Raw genomic sequence first — 23,483 nt, 5'->3', positions numbered from 1 at the left:
GAGAGGAAATCTAAGGAGCCTAAATGGAATTATGGTTCAAGGACATTGCCTGTGCTCGTGGTGGATTAGTGTAGGAGAAAGCACCTAAAAAGCCTCTTTAACTATGTTCTCTTTGAATTCTACTGTCCTGCCTTCAGTGTTTTATGTAACATTCTTTCCTGAGAATTCGCCCCAAGAAAAATAAACTTTAAAATGAAAATTCCTGAAGAATAAAATGAATTATGTGGAAGAAATATATAAATGAAATGAATGATAGAAGAAATTTAGCTTGGGCGCCTGGGTGGCTCAGTCAGTTAAGCTTCTGCCTTCGGCTCAGGTCATGATCCCAGGGTCCTGGGATCGAGCCCCGCATCGGGCTCCCTGCTCAGCAGGAAGCCTGCTTCTCCCTCTCCCACTCCCCCTGCTTGTGTTCCCTCTCTCACTTTCCCTCTCTGTCAAATAAATAAATAAAATCTTTAAAAAATAAAAATTAAAAAAAAGAAGAAATTTAGCTTTACCCAAAGACTGGATTCAGCAAACTAAAGGGGGCTCGTGAACAAAAAGGTTTAATCAAACCAGCAAATTGAAAGGGCTCCTAGGGAGGATTGATGGAAGAAAAGATAGAGATGCCCTAGGGAAATTTATGAATTCCAATAATGAAACAGTATTTTAAAAACTTCCAAGGATGGTTTACAAAGGATTCAGAGTAGTACTGGTTTTCTCAACTGTAATGCCAAAAACAGGAAGTAAGTAGGACATTCTTTACAAGCCATTAGAAGATAAAGACTATGATCCTAAAATCCTATACCCATCCCAAACTGCAGTTATCTGGAGAGTAAAATAAAAAGATATTTTTAAACATGTGTGGGTTCAGAGGGTATACCACCCATACACCTTTACTTGAGGAAAAATGTTAAAAACTATCCTCTAATGAAATAACTGAATCAAAACAGAAATAAAAATAAGGTGGTCAAGAGGATGTCCTGTTATACTCTAACTCCCAGAACATTATCAAGTAATGAGAACAATTCAGCAAGTCTGCTGATCAACTAAAAACAAAAACAAACAAACAAACAAAATAGTTGCTTAAAAATCATGTACAAACATCCAGAGTTTTAGTCATAATAATTAAATGGGTCTTAGTGAAAATTAAATACTTGTTGATTATATATTGGTGCAGGAAAATGGGATGGAAAATTTGAGGTAAATTTTTAGGAAATTTGATTTACAAAAATCAAGTCTTAAGATTAAATAAGAATTTATGTTATTTAGATTCATTCAACATATATAATATGTCAAACACCATGATGTATATTTTATAAATTCTATCTGTGACGTAGATTTTTTTTTTCATTTCATTGGTGATAACACTAGGGTTCAGACATTTTAAGTCACTTCCACAAGATCACAAAAATTTTAAGGACAGAGCTGCAAAGCATTCATCTGTCTTAATATAAGTCCAGTTTTTTCCACTATAAAATATGTGGGATATAAACAGCATATGATTGTATTAGTCAGGGTTTTCCAGAGAAACAACCAATAGGATATATATAGTTATATAGAAAGTTTACTATGAGGGATTGGCTCATGTGATTATGAAAGCTGAGAAGTCCTACAGTCAGCCATCTGCAAACTGGAAGCCTAGAAAAGCTGGCCATGTAGTTCCAGTTCAAACCTGAAGTCCTGAGAACCAGGAGAGTCAGTGGTGTAAGTCCTAGTCTGAGCCTGAAGGCTAGAGAACCTGGAGCCACTGATGTTCAAGGGCAGGAGATGATGGATGTCCCAGGTCAAGCAGATGGCAAATTCAGCCTTCTTCTAATTCTATTCAGGCCATCAATGGATTAGATGATGCCCACCCACATTGGTGACCGTGGTCTTTTCATATAGTAATCTCTTCTGGAAATACCCTCACAGACACACACAGAAATAATATTTCACCAGCTATCTGGAAACCTTTTATCCCAGTAAAGTTGACACAGAAAATTAGCCATCACAATGATCATATTAAATCATGTGAGTTCATGATCCCTAATCTAATTCACCAATATTTGTGGAGGTCCTGTGTTCATAAAATGAACTATAGAAAATGGGAATTATTTCACTATAAATTTATTTAGAATTTGTTATGATTTTCCCAGGGCTTCAAAAGAGAGAGTGGCTAATGAAAGAATAATAAAATTACAGGGTCATAGTATAAGCTACTTAAGAGAAAATTATTTATTTGGAATCTCCTTTAGGGTGCTATTGACTTGTAAGTGAATGTAACCAGCAACTGATTTTTATTTTTATCCTGTGAGCTGGGACAAATCAATTAAACTATCTTTGCTTTAGTTTCTTCATCTGTAAAATATGAATAATAATAATAGTACTTAATAGGCCACAAGGAGTGTAAATTGTGTTAATACATATAATATGCTTAGAAGAGTGTTTGGCATTTATAATCAATACATATTAAATATTAATCAGGCATGAATTCAGCTATGATGTGTCCTTATATCCAGATATACCATGTTAGCTATTGGTTTAAGATAGTTCTTATAAATTAAATGTCTATTCTGAAAAAAACTATCAGACTTGTTGCAAAACTTACCTTGGCCTTCCTTAAAATTCTTGCAAATTCATGAAATATAAATGGACTTTAAAGACATATTTGGGTTTTTTTAAGATTTTATTTTATTTTTATTTGAGAGAGAGAGTGCACAAGCAGGGGGAGGGGCAGAGAGAGGGAGAAGCAGACTCCCCGCTGAGTAGAGAGCCCAAAGCAGGACTGGATCCCAGGACCCCAAGATCATAACCTGAGCTGAAGGCAAATGCTTAACCAACTGAGCCACCCAGGCACCCCATAAAGACATATTTGATAGAGAAAATATCTCCAAGTAAATTTTTTTTTTAAGATTTTATTTCTTTGAGAGAGAGAGAGTGAGAGAGAGAGAGCCCAAGAGGGGGTAGGGTCAGAGGGAGAAGCAGACTCCCTGCTGAGCAGGGAGCCCGACGTGGGACTCTATCCCAGGACTCCGGGATCATGACCTGAGCTGAAGGCAGTCGCTTAACCAACTGAGCCACCCAGGCACCCTCCAAGTAAATATTAAACAATGAAAATGTGTTCTTGTTACACAAGTCTTTGTGTTCATGTTTATCAATATAATTTTTGTATAAACCTCTAAAACATGCACATATAATGAAGATTATAGCTGGGTTTTGAGCTACTGTGGAAAACTGGCATAGCCAATAATTACAGTTAATATCATCTTATCAGTATTTTATTTCATTCATAGAAAATCATTACTCCCATTTATATTTTCTTTCTTTAGATACACATATCAATACCAAGAGGCGATTTTGTGGAAAATAAGAAAGCAAATACTAATTTTGCAATGTAGGCAGAGACAGAAAAATAAAATTAGGCCGGGCAAGCTGGTTCACACAGTTGTTGTGTTGGCATTTGGGCGGGAAAAAGATTAAGGATATTATTTTTGGTGACATGTTGATGGTGTGCAAGATTAACAAATGAGAAAAGGCCATACATACTTTGTCCAGGAGGCATGTAAAGTTATAATTAATGAAATGCCTATGCATAAGAAATACAGATTGTGTTATTCAGTTATTTGTCTTAACATTAAACCTTAGCTACTATATGAATCACCTCATTTCTTACATGGCTCACACATTCTGTAAATTGTAAAAATAAAGGAAAGATAAATTTATGACTCCCGGTAATAATGTAAAGTTTTCTCCTAGAAGTTGCAGAAACCACTACTGACAACTTGTAAATTGGCTTCACATTGTGGGCACATCCAAAAGAGGGTCCAGTGTAGTCTTTTACTGATGAAATGCTTGTCCTAGAAAAGTGCATAACTAGCAGCTATAATATTCTTTCACTCAGCACACTTGGTCTGCAGCTCCGTTGTAGAACACATTGGTTGAATTCATGAAACTATAACAAGGACACACACTCCAGGGGGCTCTGCCTTGTCTCATCCTGCTTAAGAAACAGACCAGGGATGCCTCATGTTAACAGGGTTCTGGTTTATATTTCATTAGTGGAAAATAGGGGAAGAATAAGTAAAAGTTGATCATGGAAATGCATCTTGGGTGAAGCCATATTCCTGCTTAACAAGGAGAGTTTCTCTGAAGAAACAGGATTTTATTCACCAACTTTATCATACCAATAATGTAATTTAGAAAAAAATGTGGAAAGTGAAAGGAAAGAAAAGGAGGAGCTATCACTAATAGAGTATGTATATTATGCCAGGTTCTGTTCAGGTGTTTTGTATTTATGTAATACTCATAACTTCCATATAATTTAGATATTAATATTTCCATTTTACAAATGAAAGAGTTCAAGCTCAGTGAGGCAATGCCAAATTTACATTAATACATTTCACCTTAATACTAAGTTTGCCTTAAAGCCAAATGTGCCTTAATACATTTTGAGTAACTTGATAGAGACTGTATAATATTTGTCTTTTTATTCTCAGAGTCATGCATAGTATAAGGCATGCAGGACACACTTAATAAGTACTGCCAAATATATGAGTAAGGGAATGAATGAATAATGCAGCATACCAGACATTTGAACACATGTACTTTTAACTCCAAGCGCCAGGCTCTGTGGAGAAAGTTATAGAATGTTAATTGCACTGTGATCAAAGAACATGCTCTAAATGATACCAATCATTAGATCTTTGTTGAGGGTTTCTATATGGCTCAGTATATGGTGAATTTTGATAGATATTTCACATGCACTGGAAAAATTGTGAATTCTGTTATTGAATGAAATGATGTAGTGATGTGTGTGTACATATCAAGTAAGTCATATTTGTTCATGTTTTCCTCAGATTTTGTATAACTTACTGATTTCCTTTCAATTTGTTCTATCAGCTATTGAGAGGGATGTTTTATACTTTCCCACTATGATCATCTGAAATAGTCATTATTTCTCTTTCATTTTTGCAAAATGTTTTTGCTGGATATAAAATCACAAGTTGAGCAGTTCTTTATTTTCTTTCAATACATCAAAAATGCCATTCCAGTGGGGGAGAGGAAGATGGCAGTGGAGTAGGAGGACCCTAGACTAGCCTCCTCCCAGGAACACAAGGTAACTATCAAATCATCCTAAATACCCCAGAAATTGACCTGAAGACTGACAGAACTCGACAATTAAAGGGAGAGAAGAGGTCATATCGAAGAAGCTATGAAGTGTGGAGATGTGGTTTAGGGGAGAAATGATCACAGGTGCTGTAAACGGAAGGGAGCCATGGTTGCAGAGAAGGGTGAGAGAGAGAAGAGCACACAGGGGAACACACAAGGAGAATGTTTCCCCAAAGGCATTGGCTTGGAAAATGAGAAGGGCTGAATTTCATGAGTTCTTGCAATCAGCGGGTCTTAAAGCCTGGAGTGGTAAAGGTCAGCAGGCTTGACTGCGATAGAGCTAGAGGGCACAACGTGGCTCCTGAAGAGAAGGCAGGCAAACAACCTAGGGGCAGACAGTGTAGAAACAGCTATCTGAACAACGCCTGGGGCACACAGTGGGGAGATTATTCACTCTTCTTGGAGTGTGTCCCTGAGAGGCAGCATTCATGGAGATGCCTCTCCAGGAACAAAGGAGCTGGTTGGCACCATTTCCCTCCCTACCCCTCAGCATAAACACAGAATCACCTGCAGGTGGCAGCCCAGCACAGACTGCCTAAATTGCATACACCAGGCTCCACCCCGCTGAGGTCTGATGGGATGGTCTTTCTCAGTCAAGGTGGCCTCAGTCCCAATGTGGTGGGCCCCTCCCCTTGAAGACCAGCACAAACTCCTGCCCACACCATGTCTTGACTAGAGAGTTCTGCAGGGCTTCAGTTCTGGAAGTGGCTTCAGGTCTCATTTCACAAGCAGACTGAGCACACCTAATTAAAACTTGCTATATTCAAGCTAGGGACCAAACACTGCCCACAACAGGCAAAGAGAACCTCTGCTGATGACTGGTCTGAAGGATAGAGAAGGCAGAACACAACAGCAGACCACATGCAGCACACACTAGAGACACTTCTTGAAGTGCCAGGCCCTGGGCACTACATGACCTCTTCTTCATAAGGCCATTACTTTCAGGAGAAGGAGACATAACTGGCTTTTGTAATACAGAGAAGGCAGAGACTTAGACAAAATGTGAAGATGAAGTAATTTATCCCAAATGATAAGGCAATGGCCAGAGATCTAAGTGAAACAGATTTAAGTAACATGGCTGATGGAGGATTTAAAGCAACAATCATGACGATATTTACTCGGCTTGAGAAAAGAATAGAAGACATCAATGAGACCCTTACCACAGAGATAAAAGAGTTTAAAAAATAATCAGAGATGAAGAATGCAAGAAACAAGATTGGAAACAGGCTTGATGCAATGAACAGCAGGCTAGAAGAAGCAGAGGAACAAATTAGTGATAATAGAAGACAAAATAATGGAAAATAACGAAGCTGAACAAAAGAGAGAAAGAAGAATTATGCAACATGAGAATAGACTTAGGGAACTCAGTGGGGGGATGGGTTAAATAGGTGATGGTGATTAAGGTGTGCATGGGGCGCCTGGGTGGCTCAGATGGTTGGGCGTCTGCCTTCGGCTCAGGTCATGATCCCAGGGTTCTGGGATCGAGCCCTGCTTCAGGCTCCTGGCTCAGCGGGGAGCCTGCTTCTCCCTCTGCCTCTCTCCCTGCTCATGCTCTCTCTCTCTCTCTATCTCTGTGTCTCAAATGAATAAATAAAATCTTTAAAAAAAAAAGTGTGCATTTGTTGTGGTGAGCTCCATGTATTGAATAGAAGTGTTGAATCACTATATTGTACACCTGAAACTAATATTACATTGTATGTCAACTAACTGGAATTCAAATAAAAACTTAAAAAATATTCCATTCCACCATCCTAAAACTCATATGGTATATGAAGGAAACCTGAATAGCCAAAACAATCTTGAAAAAGAAAAAAATTTGGAGGCATCACAATCCCTGATTTCAAAATATATTACAAAGCTACACTAATAAAAACAGTGTAGTATTGGCATAAGACAGACATATAGACCAATGGAACAAAATAGAGAGTCCAGATATAAACCCTGCTTATATGGTCAAACAATATTCAGCAGGAGTGCCAAGTCACACAATAGGGAAAGGAGAATCTCTTTACCAAATGGTGTTGGGCAAATGGGAATTCCACATGCAAAAGACTGAATTTGGAGCCTTACCCCACACTATATTTAAAAATTACACAAAATGGATTAAAGACCTAAATGTAAGATCTAAAACTATAAAACTCTTAGAAGAAAACATACAGAAAAATCTTCATGACACTGGATGTGGCAATGATTTCCTGGATATAACACCTACAGGCAACAAAAACAAAAAAAGACAAATGGAACTACATCAAAGTTAAAAATTTCTGCACATGAAAGTAAACAATCAACAAAGTGAAAAGGTAACCTAGAGAATGGGAGAAAGTATTTGCAAATTATATATCTGATGAGGGGTTAATATCCATAATACATAAAGAAATCCTAAAACTCAACAACAAAAAACAAAGTTGATTAAAAATAGGTGAAATACTTGAATAGACACTTCTCCAAAGATGACATAAGTGGTCAACAAGTATATGGAAAGATGTTCAACATCACTAATTATTAGAGAAGTGCAAAACAAAACCACAATGAAATATCACCTTACACTCATTAGGATGGTCACTATTTAAAAAATAATCAAAAACACCTAGCAAATAACAAGTACTGGCAAGGATGTAGAATAACTGGAACCCTTGTGCACTGTTGGTGGGAATGGAAAATGGTGCAGTCATCAAGGAAAACATTATGGAGGGTCTTCAGAAAATTAAAAAGAGATTTACCATATAAATCCAAGAATCCCACTTCTGGATATGTATCCAAAGGAATAAAAAGCAGGATCTCAAAGAGAAATTTGAAATCATGTTCATTGTAGCATTATTCATAATAGCCAGGAGCTGAAAGCAACCCAAATGTCCATCAATAGACAAATGGATAAAGAAAATGTGGTATGTATACACAATAGGATATTATTCATCTTTTAAAAATAGAAAATCCTGCTCCATGTTACAGCATGAATGAAGGACATCATGCTAAGTGAAATAGGCCAGTCACAGAAAAACAAATATTGTATAATTATACTTTTATGAGGTGTCTAAAGTAGTCAAACTCATAAAAAGCAGAAAGTATAATAATGGTTTCCCAGGGGATGAGGGGAGGGGAAAATGGAAGGTTGTTGCTCAATGGGTATATAATTTAGTTTTACAAGATGAAAAGTTCTGGAGCTCTGCCATACAACAGTGTGAATATACTTAACGCTACAGAACTATATACTCAAAAATGATCAAGATGGTAAATTGTATGTGCTTTTTACCACAACTAAAAAATTTTAAACTACCATTCCCTTTTATTATTGCTTATATAACGTAGATTTCTGATAGAAAAGGCATGATAGGGCTCTGAAATAGCAGAGGCCAGATGGTGATGGTGTTGCATTACCTCCAGAAGCCCGAGGGTAAAGTTATCAAAATGACTAGCAAGATTGGAGTAGCAGACAAGTGATCTTGATTGGCAGAATATCATACAGTATGTCCCAAGACCACCAGTGGATGGCTAAAATCACAGATGGCACCAAACCCTATATAGACTATGTTTTTTTTTTCTATACATATGTACCTATGATAAAGTTTAATTTATAAATTAGGCACAGTCATAATAAAATAGAATTATAACAATATACTGTAATAAAATGTGAATGTTGTCTCTCTCAAAATATGCTTTTGTAGTGTACTCACCTTTCTTCTTGTGATGATATGATGATAAAATACCTGCATGATGAGATGAAGTGAAGTGAGTGACATAGGCATTATGAGACAGTTTTAGGGTACTACTGACTTTCTGATGATATATCAGAAGGAGCATCATCTTCTTCCAGACCACTGATAACCATGGATAACTGAAACTGCAGAAAGTCAAACTGTGGATAAGAGGGGGCTATTGTATAGATGATTAATAGAACACAGTGAGCTGAGGGATAAAATAGAAACATAGCTGATAGATGGGTACTACTCACATTATACCAGTAGAAGCAATCAAAAAGTATTGACCATAAAATTGAGGAAGGTCACCACAATAAAGACACAATCCCTTGTTTAGTTTCTGGGCCCCTTTCATCCTGAAAGTGTTAGAGTTTAATTTTCACAGAAAAGACACATTCTAGATACGGATTTGCCTTTCCTGCTCACAGGGCTTCATCCAGCACAACTGTTCATGGCTTACTCAGTGTCTGACCCACTGACCAAAGAAGAAGATCCACTTTATTTATTTTTATTATTATGTTATGTTAATCACCATAATTACATCATTAGGTTTTGATGTGGTGGTCCATGATTCATTGTTTGTGCATAACACCCAGTGCTCCATGCAGAACGTGACCTCTTTAATACCCATCACCAGGCTAACCCATCCCCCCACTCCCTTCCCCGCTAGAACCCTCAGTTTGTTTCTCAGAGTCCATAGTCTCTCATGGTTAGTCTCCCCCTCCGATTCCCCCCTTCATTCTTCCCCTCCTGCTATCTTCTTCTTCTTCTTCTTCTTTTTTTTTTTTTTAACATATAATGTATTATTTGTTTCAGAGGTACAGGTCTGTGATTCAACAATCTTACACAATTCACAGCACTCACCATAGCACATACCCTCCCCACTGTCTATCACCCAGCCACTCCATCCCGCTGGAGTGGTGGGGGGAAGATCCACTTTAAAGCAAAGGAGATGTGATAGTGAGCCCGTGACGGTAGATTTTTTTTTTTTTTTATCATAACACATACCACACCACCCAGAAGTTGCTAGTCAGAATGTTAGAATGGCCAGATGAATGCATAGCCTAGGCACCAAGCTGGAGTAAACACTCTGTATGTATGTGGTGTTTTTTTCTAGAACACATTCATTTCATCACATGCCTTTATGTAGCACTGTGTCTCCCATAGGAAGAATATCTGGGTATGAGAACCAAAGGATAAGTGTTAATAAGACCTAGGTACCAATCCCAAATGAAGATTCCCACCATGGAAGAAAGCAAAGATCATAACAATGGCCACCACTAGAGGTGGGAGACCACAGACCTCAGCCCATTGTACCCCTTCTACAGGTCTGGAGTCATCAAGGAGGACTCAACACACTGGTTGGACTCAAAGCACTGGTTAGAGCAAGGCTTTCCTCACACACAGAAGAGATGTAGCAAGGTCAGCGTTGGTGATGTGCACTGGTCTCCCATGGCCATTGGGTCCCTCCTGATAGCCTATGCAGGGAGATGGACTGCATGTACCCCCTTCATGCTGCAGGCCAAGACCTTGTTCTATTCCCACAATGGCCAGATATACTGGTGGGGCTGGCCAGGTGCCCTATGAAGCACATGCTTAAGCAAAACAAGGAAGTTCACTGTACACCCAAAATAGGGGGAAGATTTCTTCTAATAAGGAAGAAGAATCTGGGACCAAGTGACAGCTCAGTGCCTGCTTATATAGGAAAATATACTAGGCCTGGAGCACTAATCTTCAGGGTAATCCTGGAGATGGGCAGCAGGTTACATGATGACTGTTTTCCCAACAGAAGCAAGAGTGAATACTAACCCTTTATCAGATATGTCATTTACAAATATCTTCTCCCATTCCATAGGCTGTCTTTTAGTTTTGTTGATTGTTTCCTTTGCTGTGCAGAAGTTTTTTGTTTTGATGAAATCACAATAGTTTATTTTTGCTTTTGTTTCTCTTGCCTTAGGAGACATATCTAGTAAGAAGTTGCTATGGCCAATGTCAAAAAGGTTACTGACTGTGTTCTCTTCTAGGATTTTTATGGTTTCCTGCCTCACATTTAGGTCTTTCATCCATTTTGAATTTATTTTTGTGTATGGTGTAAGGAAGTGGTCCAGTTTCATTCTTCGGCATGTCACTGTCCAGTTTTCCCAACACGATTTGTTGAAGAGACTGCCTTTTTTCTGCTTTGTTGGATATCCTTTCCTGCTTTGTTGAAGATGAGTTGACCATAGAGTTGAGGGTCCATTTCTGGGCTCTCTATTCTGTTCAATTGATCTGTGTGTCTGTTTTTGTGCCAGTGCCATGCTGTCTTGATCACTACAGCTTTGTAATAGAGCTTGAAGTCCGGAACTGTGATGCCTCCAATTTTGCTTTTCCTTTTCAAGGTTCCTTTGGCTATTCAGGGTCTTTTGTGGTTCCATACAGATACCATATAATTTCACTTATATGTAGAATTTAAGAGACAAAACAAATGAACATAGGGGGGAAAAGAGAGGCAAACCAAGAAACAGACTCTTAACTATATAGAACAAACTGATAGTTACTGGAGGGGAGGTGGGTGGAGGGATGGGTTAAATAGGTGATGGGGATTAAAGAGGGCACTTGTTGTGATGAGCACCGGGTATTTTACGTAAGTGATGAATCACTAAATTCTGCACCTGAAACTAATATTACACTGTATGTTAACTAACCAGAATTTAAGTAAAATCTTGAAGGAAAAAAAAAAAGAAGCAAGATTGGATCCATTAGAGGATGTTTTGCTGCTTCTCACAATTCTAGGCTCTGCAAGCTTAGAGGCCATGCTTCCCAAAGGGAACACAATTTCATCTGAAGGCACAAGTATCCTATTGAACTACAAGATATGGCTGCTGCCTGGGTATGTTAGACTCCCTGTTTCCAGGTACAGCAGGTAAGAAGAAGAGTTTCCATTTTATCAGGAGTAATTGAGATGGATCAGACAAATGAAAATGAGCTGTTGTTATAGAGTATCTTCAGAGAGAAATAGGTATGAAACTTTGGAGATCCACTTGGTTTCTTCTTGGTTATTTTCTTACCCAAATATGATTGTAAAAGGACAAGTAAAGCATCCCTGGCATGAGAAGGAAATGGTTACTAAGGGTTCAGGCTCCTTCGGAATGGGGGGGTGGTCTGGGTTGGGCACCAGGTAAGCCACTGAGGCCAACATAGATGGTAGATGAGCATCAGGAGAATCTAGAATATATTTTGGAGGAGAGACGATGGGTATCAATTGTGAATCCAAAAACCAACTGCAATGAATGAGGCTATAGTTTGTTCCATTAACCTTCCTTTCCCAAGTTTCTTTTTTAGTAAGAGAGGCCCACCAGAATCCTAGAGCAGAAGGTCCTCAAATATATGTGGGACAATGGATCCAGGAGGTATATGAGATGGACTGTATTAGACATGGAGATCCACCACTGAGAATCTTCTTCAAGAAAGGGCTAGTTACCTAGCTGAGAGGAGTGTCGTTAGCTGATAATCTCAAGCTGTCATCTTCAGGGTCTGCCTTAGCTACAGAAGCTGCCTTGCCTAAAGGTCATGTCCTTACTGGGGCAGGCCACATCTAGTGACTGAGCAAAGCTGGAGTATAAATGCCCAGCTAATTCAGTCCAAGGTGGGTCACTCTACAGGGAAACACTCCACAACTCTGCTGTGTATCCCAAATGCGTATTACATTTCTGTATGTCCAAACTGCATCTCAGCACCTGCTATTGAAACACCCATGAGATTGTTATATATTATTTTACCATGTTAAGTGGTGACCTTACAAGCAGAATTTCTCATCTAGGGTTGTGCAAAATTCTAATGTTCTGCAAGATGTCACCGGGGTTTATAAAATATCTTGACAAAGGAGGAGGAGAAAGAAAAGGTGAAAGAGAAGGAGGAGGTAAAGGAGAAGAGAACTTATTTTTGAAATTCCTGGGCCAAGCAATGCTAGTGCTTGCACTGATACACAGTAATGAAACAGTTCCATTAGCAATTACATTAGAGGTCTTTCGGCCCCCTATGGCGATGAGCAATAGATGATGTTCATTTGGTTGAGTCTGTTCCCTACATTTGACATAAGAGATCATGGACAATTGGCAAGCACTTCATTTCATGAAAGGAGGACAGAAATTGATGATAACACTGTCTCCCTTCAGAATACCTCTCCCGGTCTCCCCTTACACACGTGGCTCTCATGATCTACAATATATTCACATACTTGTTCAATCTTAGTTTCAGAATTGGTAACCATACTCCTCAGAAAACAGATTTAGTAATACGGTATCTACAATTCTTTTTTGTCTGTAGCCTGACAGTATCCGATCAAAATACTGTTTTCCACAATATTACGCTATGCTTGCCCCAAGTGTAGCTACCATTTGTCACCATACTACACTATTACAATACTATTGACTTTATTCTTTATGCTCTGCCTTTCATTCCCATGACTTCTTCATTCCATAACTGGAAGCCTGTATCTCCCACTCCCCTTCTCCCATTTCACTCATCTTCATGCGCCCCTCCTCTCTGGAAACCACTAGTTTGATCTCTGTAGTTGTGAGTCTATTTCTGTTGCACACCTGAAACTTACATAACATTGTGTGTCAACTATATTTCAATTAAATAAATTAAAATTTTTAAAAATTAAAAAATAATGTTTTCTAAAGTAATTTAGCTTGGTTTTTTCTTCCCCATTCCCTTCAGTGTGGTTGTTTCTCATATTGCTGTGCTTATCTGTTCCAGTTTTTATTCCATTTTATTTTCCCCTACATTCCAATTTGTTTTAGTTTAATTATTTTTGAGATATGTGAAATATTACTATGGCTTTAAGGACATGCCTATACAAAAATATGTACTTACAGAAATGTTCAGGTAAATATGATTTGTCCTCACCCCTGCTAACTCATTCTCGATCTCCCCTTCTTTCACACCTACTCCCAATACTTACTTTCTTTAGTTTCTGATTTAACTTTTTGTATTTGTTTTGCACAAATAAGCAGGCACATGGATATTTTTATAACTATTTCTTTCATGGAGAGTAGCCTACTGGAGACTGTGCACTTTGCTTTTTAAAATTATTAAGTGAAGGAAATCACTACTTTTTTTTTTTTTTTACATCTGTATTAGGATTACATTGAGTAGATGTATCATAGTTTATTCCATTTCACTACTAGGGAAAAGCCTTTAGATTATATCCTAAACATGACAATTACAAACAGTGCTGCAATGAATAAGCTTGTGGATATGTATTTTGTTCTGTTGGAAGTGTATCTTCAGGGTAGTTTCCTAAAAGTCATATTTCTGGGTCAAAGGTAAGTTGCATGTTTAATTTTGTTAAGTATTACTGAATTTCCTTCTGGAACGGTTATGCCAGTCTGCATTCCCATCAGCAGTGTATGAGAGTGTCTGTTTTCCCATAGCCTCATCAAGATTTGTTGTATACTTCTTAATTTTTACCAGTTTGATAAGTGAGAAATGAGATTACAGTACTGTTTTAATTTGCATTCCTCTAACTTTGAGAATATATGTGCAGTGTATATAGTCCAGGTACATGTATATTTGTAAATTATTTGTTCTTGTCTTTTCCCCATATTTCTATTGGGCTTCATGACTTTGTCTCTTTTTTAATCCATTGTATATTTGAGATATGTGTTCTTTGTGGCGTACATTGTGAATATTTTTTCTGAATTTGTCATCTGTATTTTTATCTTTTTAATGGCATTTATTGCCATGTTACATGTATATATTTATATGCATATATGTGTACATGTATGTATGCATATGGTCAAATTTCTGAATCTGTGGTTTCATGTCATAGTTAGAAAGCTTTTTCCAATGCTAAGATTAAAGAGGAATGTACTCATGCTTTGTTTTCTAGTATTCTTATTATTTTATTATTGTTACTTTTGTTATTATTTTTATTTTAGATAATCTATTTGGAGTTTTCTCTTATTTAGGTTGGGGGATTTGAATCTAATTTTACCTTTTTCCAAATGGCTACTCAGTTATTTCAGCAACATTTATCTTTAAAAAATTTATCTTTGTCCCAGTGATTTGAGATGCCTCCTTTATTGTATACTTAATTTTCATATATACTTGGCTATAATTCTGAACTTTCCACTCTATTCCATCGGTCTCTGTCCATTCATGAACCATTACCAAGCTGCTTTAATTAAACAGACATAATATTTTGCTTTAATGTCTGATAAGGTTGGTCCCCTTTTATAGTTCTCTTTATTTTTTTAGTAATTTCTTGGTTAATCTTGCATGTTTATTTCCCCATATGGACTTTAGTATCAGTTTGTCTAACACAATAATGTAGTTTGTGGGGATTTTTATTTATATTATATTGAGCTTATAAGTTAACTTATACGAATACTCATCTATTAACAGTTACCTTATTTAAGAACAAAAGATACTTTTTTCCATTTGTTCCAGTCTATTTTTGAGTCTTTCAGGAGAATTTAAAATTTTTTCTCATGTAAGTTTGCAGATTGTTAAATTCATTCCTAAGAATATGAATCTCCCATTTACTCCTGTAAATAGGGTTTCCTCTATCATTATATCCTGTTTATTATTTGTTTATGAAAACTACTGATTTTTATGTTAATATTTATCTTATTATTTTACTGAATTTGCTGTTTGAGATTCTCTTGGCATTTCTCAGTATACTAACTTATCATCTACACGTGGATGTAGTTTTACTTCTTCATCTATTCTTATGTATGTAATTGTTTTTTCCTTGTCTAATTAAATTTGCTAATACTTCTAGTACAACTTTAAACAGTAGTTGAGGGGCACCTGGGTGGCTCAGTTGGTTAAGTGCCTGCCTTCAGCTCAGGTCATGATCCCAGGGTCCTGGGATCGAGCCCCACGTCGGGCTCCCTGTTCTGCAGGAAGCCTGCTTCTCCCTCTCCTACTCCCCCTGCTTGTGTTCCCTCTCTCGCTGTCTCTCTGTCGAATAAATAAATAAAATCTTTAAAAAAAAATTAAAAAAAAAAACCCAGTAGTTGATACACTAGGAATCCTTGCCTTGTTTTTCCTTTTAATGGAAATAATTTCAATGTTTCTCTATTAAATAAGATGCTGGCTTTAGGATATATTTATCCTGTGTATTTTATATATCCTAAAGCCAGTATCTTATTTTGGGGGCTTGTCAGTGTCTCCAAAATATTAGGATCAATAGAAAGAATAATATATTTTTAGGATCAATGGAAAGAATAATATATTTTAATTAGATTTATTAATATAGTACATGCTTTTAATGGTTTGTCTAATACTGAACCAAATTTGCATTACTAGAATAAATCCCAGCTGACCCGGTGTATTATTTTCTTAATGTGGCATTGGATTTTGTTCACTAATATTTTATTTAATATTATTCTTTTGATACTCATGAGTATCATGTTGGTTTGTAGTTTTTCTTTTTATTACATCTGGTTTGGACAATGTTATGCTTAGCTCAAAAAGGAACTTAGAAAGATTTATTTTTTTCTTTTTAGTGCTCCAGAATAATTTCTAGAGCATTAAATTATCTGGTTTGGGGGGATTTTCTAGAATTCCTCTGTGAAACTTTCTTGGGCTTGGTGCTTTTTTGGGGGGTAGTTACTTAATAAATGCTTCTATTTCTTTAGCTGCAAATTGGTCTGCTTGAGCTTTTTTAAAAAAATTGGGTAACTTCTGGTAATCTATATTTCCCTAAGAAATTATCTATTTTATCTAGATTTTTAAATGTATTTGCAAAGATGTTTGCAAATTAGTGTCTTGATTTTTTTAAAATTGTCATGTGTTTCAATTGTTATTTCTTTCTTGTCATATCTTATTTTGCAAATTTGTGCTTTCTCCATGTTTTATTGATCATCTTATCTAGTGAGTTGTTTTTTTTTTTTTTTTTTCAAAAAAAGCACAAGATTTTGATGTATTATTTATAGTCTCTTCTCCACCCCGTTAGGTTTTTCTTTTATCTTTATTATTCTCTCATCTTTCTTTTTTGCACTTTCTCTTGATTTACTTTTTTGTTTTTTTGTCTTATTTTATGAGTCAGGGATTCATTCATTTATTCATTTTTATCAGTAAAAAGTTTTAGTGTGAGGACCAACCTGCCAGATGTAGGTGCATGGCACCCAACCTTTGACTTTAAACTTTCTTTGTAAGTTACATTACATGATATAGATATTATATTTAGTCCCTTCTCAGTGTGAGAGACTATAGTAGCATAACTTAATCCATTTACATGCCTTTAATTTTTCCATAGATATTTATTGATAACTGAGTAATAAAAACTGTCTTTTGGGTACTTTTGGGTATATACAGAAAACAAGTGCTTCTAATATCTGTTTGACCTCACAATAGGCTAATTTTCAATTCTACCTATTTTTATAATAATAACATTTAGGCATATATCTCCCACAAAATTATTCTGAATCTTTGATAGGGTATCTTAAACAACAATTCTTTTTAAAAAATATTATTGAACACCTCTCCATAAGAGTGTCTGTCTTCTAAAAATAAAATAGGCAAAAGAAACAGTCAAAGCAAAGATCATTTCTCTAACAGCAACTCCACATATGAGATAATTTTTTATTAAATTCCAAGCATCATGATGTTGTAGAAAATTTTCAAAGTGTTGGGAATGAATAGCAACACATGTATTGTTGTTCTGGTTCAGGAAATTAGCAGCTAAATTATTCTGTGGAAGTCATTCAGCCTTTCTGGTTTCAGTAAACTGACTGAAAAATGATAAGATTGTTGTAAGACTAGATAAAAGACTATTATAATTACCAAGTGTTGGATGATGTTGGTAGCAGTAGTTATGATGAGAAATAGTGGGAGTCTGGATAAACTTTCAAAGTAGAACCATCAGTATTTAGTTTAGATTTGTGGTATGAGTTACTCACCTTATTTAACACAACTATGATCATCTGTTAAATGGGGATAAAATCAATGAGAATTTCTCTGTCATGAGGAGATTGTTGTGGTTAAGGGAGCTACATGTAAAGTAGTACATAGTACATGTAAAATGTTTAGCATAAAAGGGGCACCTGAGTGGCTCAGTCAGTTGAGCATCCAACTCTTGGTTTTGGCTCAGGTCATGATCTCAGGGTCCTGGGATCCAGCCCCACATGGGGTTCCATGCTCAGCGGGGAGTCTGCTTGAGGATTCTTTCCCTCTCCTGCTGCCCCTCCCCCACTAAAATAAAAAAAATAATTGACTTTCTCTGCTTGACTTATTTCACTTAGCATAATCTCCTCCAGTCCCATCCATGTTGATGTAAAAGTGGTTTCACTTATTTGTGGAACGTAAGGAATAACATGGAGGACATTAAGGAGAAGGAAGGGAAAAATGAAGGGGGGGAAATCGGAAGGAGAGATGAACCATGAGAGACTATGGATTCTGAGAAACAAACAGGGTTTTAGAGGGGAGGGGGGAGGGGGGATTGGTTAGCCCGGTGATGGGAATTAAGGAGGGCACGTACTGCATGGAGCACTGGATGTTATACGAAAACAATGGATCATGGATCACCACATCAAAAACTAATGATGTATTGTATGGTGACTAACATAACATAATAAAATTTAAAAAATAAATAAATAAATCTTCAAAAAAATGTTTAGCATAATGCTTGTGACATAGTGAATGATCAACTAAAGATAATTCTATTTTAAGGGGCTTTAAGAAGGAAGCCTGGGGCCCGAAGGGCAGTGGCTTAGTCAAATCCAATTCAGTTCTCCAACCACAAAGAAGGCCAGGATTTATTTTGATTTTGCAGCTATGATACGGGGGAAAGAAAATACCAGAAAATATTTTTCAGTCTCCTTGCCTTTTGCTCTGCTGGTGAGGGTTATTTCATGCTAAAAAAAAAAAGTAGGCATCCATTTTTAAAATGGTGGCATTTTGAGGTCAAGGTCATTTCTTTGCCTTGCTATTACTGGTCTAGACCAAAGAGTGAAACTTCGAAGATCTGGCTCATTCCTCAAAACATTTTTATTTTATATACTTAAATGGTAGAACTCCACTAAAAAGCTTTCCTTTCTGATTCCATTTAAAGAAACTTGAAGAGCTAATGGAAGTGTATGCATCAGTACCACTCATAAAAATAAGGTACTTTCTATGTATGATATGTACTTTTATATGTTTTCTTCTCCCCATCAATGTTAATAAAGTACTGTAGTTCCATGTAAACAGCCACATCTTTCCCACTACTTCAGCCTCATTTATTTAGTGATATTGAAAAGTTTTATAATGGTCTGTCATATCACTTTTTCTTGCATGTATATTCTTGTTTAAAAGTCCCAGAAGGCCCATAAAGGCTTTATTTTCTCAATATAATGTTTCATAGATATATAAAATTAAAAAATTCAGTCCTTGGAAATCATCTCTGATTTCATTGCACCATTCTTTTTGATGCCTTCCTTAGAAACCTATTCTAGGCAACTGGTTTGACTCATAATAAAATCCAACGTAGATTGTCCACAAGAAATTAACCTGGGTTTCTCAGTCAGCAGACTCTAATCTCCACCTCCTTTTCTGCTACCCTCTAGTGATCACAGGCAACACCAGCCTACAGGGAAAGCAGATTAATCCTCTATGTGCTGGAAACAATTGTCCAAAATAAGCAGCAACTCTGCCTGACCTTGTTGTGTGGGAGTGTACATATGGGTATATATGTGAGTTTTGGATAGGAGAATAACAGTGTTTCAAGGTGGAGGAGAAGTAACCTTATGATATAAGTCAGAAATAAATAACGTAGCCTGCTGTTATATTTGAATCCTGTTTAACCTCATAGGCAAAGCATGCTTTAGAAGAGAACTGATGTCTGATTAGAATAATAATTCCTAAAGCTTCATATAGAATAGATGCAGAAATGTGAGATGCAACTGTAAATGAGTTTAGATAGGCACTATAAATCAGCCTGTAGTTAGGAAATAATTTTTGCTTAAAGTGCAAAAGTACAAAAGACTTGAGTCCTGAGTAGGCACACACATTTACAAAAATCTCAAAAGGTACCACTGGAGTCAAAATAATGAAGCAGTGAGTTCTAAATCGTGAAGAAAACACATACCCAACCTAACTATATCTTTGCCAGACATTCAGTACCTGGTTCAGATACAAGTATAGCAGATGCCCTGACTTTGGTGAGCCCTATGCTTTCCAGGCTTTTTGTGACTTGATACATGGACTTTCCCAGCAGGGGATCTTACAAACTTTTGGGGAAACTGAGAACTCATTTTTTAGCTTATCTAATTTTGTAAGTCTTTAATAGTGGCAATATTACCCTTTTCTAACATGGCTAGATTTGTGCTTGCTACTTGTTCTTCAATATGAAGCAAGTTATTTTCTGGGAATACATACTTAAGGGGCAGAAATATAGATAAAAGCCAGAGAACTATTATTATCTCAACAAACAGGATAGTATAAAAGTTTCTAAAAATGGAAAAATAAAAAAAAAAAGAAACAGGATAGTGATTATCTGTTTGGGGAGGAGAATGGCACAGGGGGATACTAGAATACTAGTAATATTAGCTTTCTTAACTATGATTGTGATGTGAATAATGTTCCCTAAACTATGTCCATTCCTTAATCCCCACAACTTGTGAATGTGTTAGTTTACATGGCAAAAGGGACTTTGCAGATGTGATTAAGTTAGGGATTTTGATATGGGGCTATATCCTGGGTTACCTGGGTGGGACCAATGCAATTACAAGAGTCCTTATATAAGGAAGATAAGACCATCAAAGAAGGAAATGTGACTATGGAAGCTGGAAGCCGAGATCAGCATGGGAGAAATGTGAAGATGCTTCACTACTGGTTTGAGGATGAAGGAAAAGGCTGCAAGACAAGGAATGCTTCTGGTTTCTAGAACCAAGAAAAGGCAAGGAATTGAGTTCTCTCTTAGAGCCTCCAGAAAGAATGCAGATCTATTGACATTTTGGGTTTAATTCTGTAAGGTATGTTTTCAGAGTTCTGACCTCCAGAACCATAAGATACTATTTTTGTGTTCCTTTTTAAATATTTTAAATTGCTGCCTTAGAGTTTGCAGTATACATTTACAACTAATGTGTGTCTACCTTGAAATAATACAATGCCACTTTATATTTATTGCAAGTACCTTATAACAGAGTATTCCTAATTCCCCTCTTCAGTGCCTTATGGCTTTGCTCTTACTCATTTCACTTATCTATGTGTTATAATCACATAATACATTGTTACTATTATTACTCAAGGCGGTTGTTTTTAGATTAAGAAAAGAGATTGCATTTTACCTTCATTTATTCCTTCTCTGAGCCTATTTTCATCTTTATATAGATCTGAATTTCTGACCCTCCTCTTACCTAATTCTGGGAGTCTTTATTTAATAGTGGCAATATTGGCTTCAAAAGCAAGATGATTATTTGAGTCCAGAGGAGATAACAGAAACCACTGGTAGAACTAATTATGTAGGTAATTATAAAAAATAATGTAATTGCATATTTCTTATTTCATCTCTTAACTGGCTATCAAAAACAATGTATAAAACAATATGTATATAAATGTATGACTGAGGCTATAACATATAGAAATATAATCTATTTGACAATAGAACAGAGAGTTGTGGAAAGGAGTTGTATTTCAATAAGGAACTGACACCATACGGTAAGTTGAATTCATGAGATGATTAAAATAGCATGTGTTTTATAAGTAAAAATAATTTTGAGATTTAAACTGTATTGAAATAATGTATATAACGTCAATGTCACAGAAAAGGGGACAAGTAAACAGAATTATATTGAAGTAACTCTACATAATTAGCTTTACCAGTAGTCTGTGTTATTTCCTCTGGATTCAAATGATCATCTTGCTCTCAAATGAGTCATTTGCTGTCAGCCTGAAAAAGTTCTCTCAGTATTTCCTGTAAAGTGGATCTTCTAGAAACATGTTGTCCCAGTTTTTAAAAAATCTGGGAATGCCTTTTTTTCACCCTCATTTTTTTTATGGAGATATAATTCACATACCATAAGTTTACTATTTTGAAGTGTAGTTCAATGTCTTTTAAATTCATAAGGTTGTGTAACCATCACCACACCACTGTCTAATCTCACAATCATTTTATCACCCAAAGAGAAACCTCAGACCCTTTAGTTGCTCTTCCCCTGTTCCCCAACCCTACTGAGCTCTAGGCAGCCACTAATCTACTTTCCCTCTTTATAGAGTTTCCTCTTCTGAACATTTTATCTAAATGGAATCATACAATATATGGACTTTTTTGGTCTGGATTCTTTCATCTAGCATAATATTTTAAAGTTTCATCCACACTGTAGCATATATCAGTACTTCATTCTTTTTTTAAAAAGATTTTATTTATTTATTTGCCAGAGAGAGAGAGCGCACAAGCAGGGGGAGTGGGAGAGGGAGAAGCAGGCTCCCCGCTGAGTAAGAAGCCCAATTGGGACTCGATTCCAGGACCCTGGAATCATGACCTGAGCTGAAGGCAGACGCTTAACCGACTGAGCCACCCAGGCACCCCCACTTTATTCTTTTTATGGCTGAATACTATTCCACTGTATTCATATATCACATTTTGTTTATCCATTCATCATTTGATACACATCTGGATCATTTCCACTCTTTGGATATTATTAATAATGCTTCTATAAACATCTATGGAAAAGATTTTGAGTGCACATGTGTTTTCAATTCTCTTGGGTATATAGGCAGGGGTAGAATTACTGGGTCTTATGGTAACTCTATGTTTCACATTTTGAGGAGCTGCCAAGCTGTTTTCCACAGTGGCTGCTCCATTTTACTTTCCCACCATCAGTGTATGAGTACTCCATTTCTCCATATCTTTGCCAACATTTGTTGTTTTCTATTTTTTTAGAAAAAACTACAGCTATCCTAGTCAGTGTGGGATGATATCCTATTGTGATTTTGACTGATGATGTTCAACATCTCATGTGCTTGTTAGCCATTTGTATATCTTTTTTGAGAAATGTCCCTGTTCTGATATTTGCCCATTTTTAAATTGGGTTATTAGCCTTTTTATTGTTGAATTTAAGGGTTCTTTTATAAGTTTCAGGTATTAGAACCTTAACATATGTATAATTTGTAATCTTTTTTGATTCTGTAGGTTGTCTTTTCACTTTCTTTTTTTTTTTTAATTGAAGAACAGTTGACACACAATGTTACATTAGTTCCAGGTGTATGGCATAATGATTCAACAACGTTATATGTTATGTTATGCTCACCACAAGTGTAGCTACCATCTGTCACTATACAGCACCATTACACTCTTTAATGTCTTAATAGTGTCCTTTGATGCAAAAAAAATTTAATTTTGATGACATATAATTTATCTATTTTTTTCCCTAGGATGTTTGTGTTTTTTGTGTCAGATCTAAGAAACTGTTGTCCAATTCAAAGCCCTAAAGATTTACACTGTAGTTTCTTTTAAGAGTTTCATGGTATTACTTCTTACATTTAGATATTTTATCCATTTAGAGTTATATTTTGTGTATGGTATGAGGGATAGGTTCATGTAACCCAATATTATTCCAGAGCTGACCTTGGAAATTAACAAAGTGTTCAGGACATTGACTTTCGGGTCACACCACATACTATGTGAGAGGTGTGTTTGGATGTCCACTTGGGAGGTTTTCTCAAACAAAATAGGAGATCCTACAG

The sequence above is a fragment of the Mirounga angustirostris genome, unplaced genomic scaffold, assembly GCF_029215605.1.
Source record: "Mirounga angustirostris isolate CCGP_5_RB_7025 unplaced genomic scaffold, mMirAng1.0.hap1 SCAF_11, whole genome shotgun sequence".
In the NCBI taxonomy this organism is placed as follows: Eukaryota; Metazoa; Chordata; class Mammalia; order Carnivora; family Phocidae; genus Mirounga; species Mirounga angustirostris.
This window is presented reverse-complemented; position numbering follows the sequence as displayed.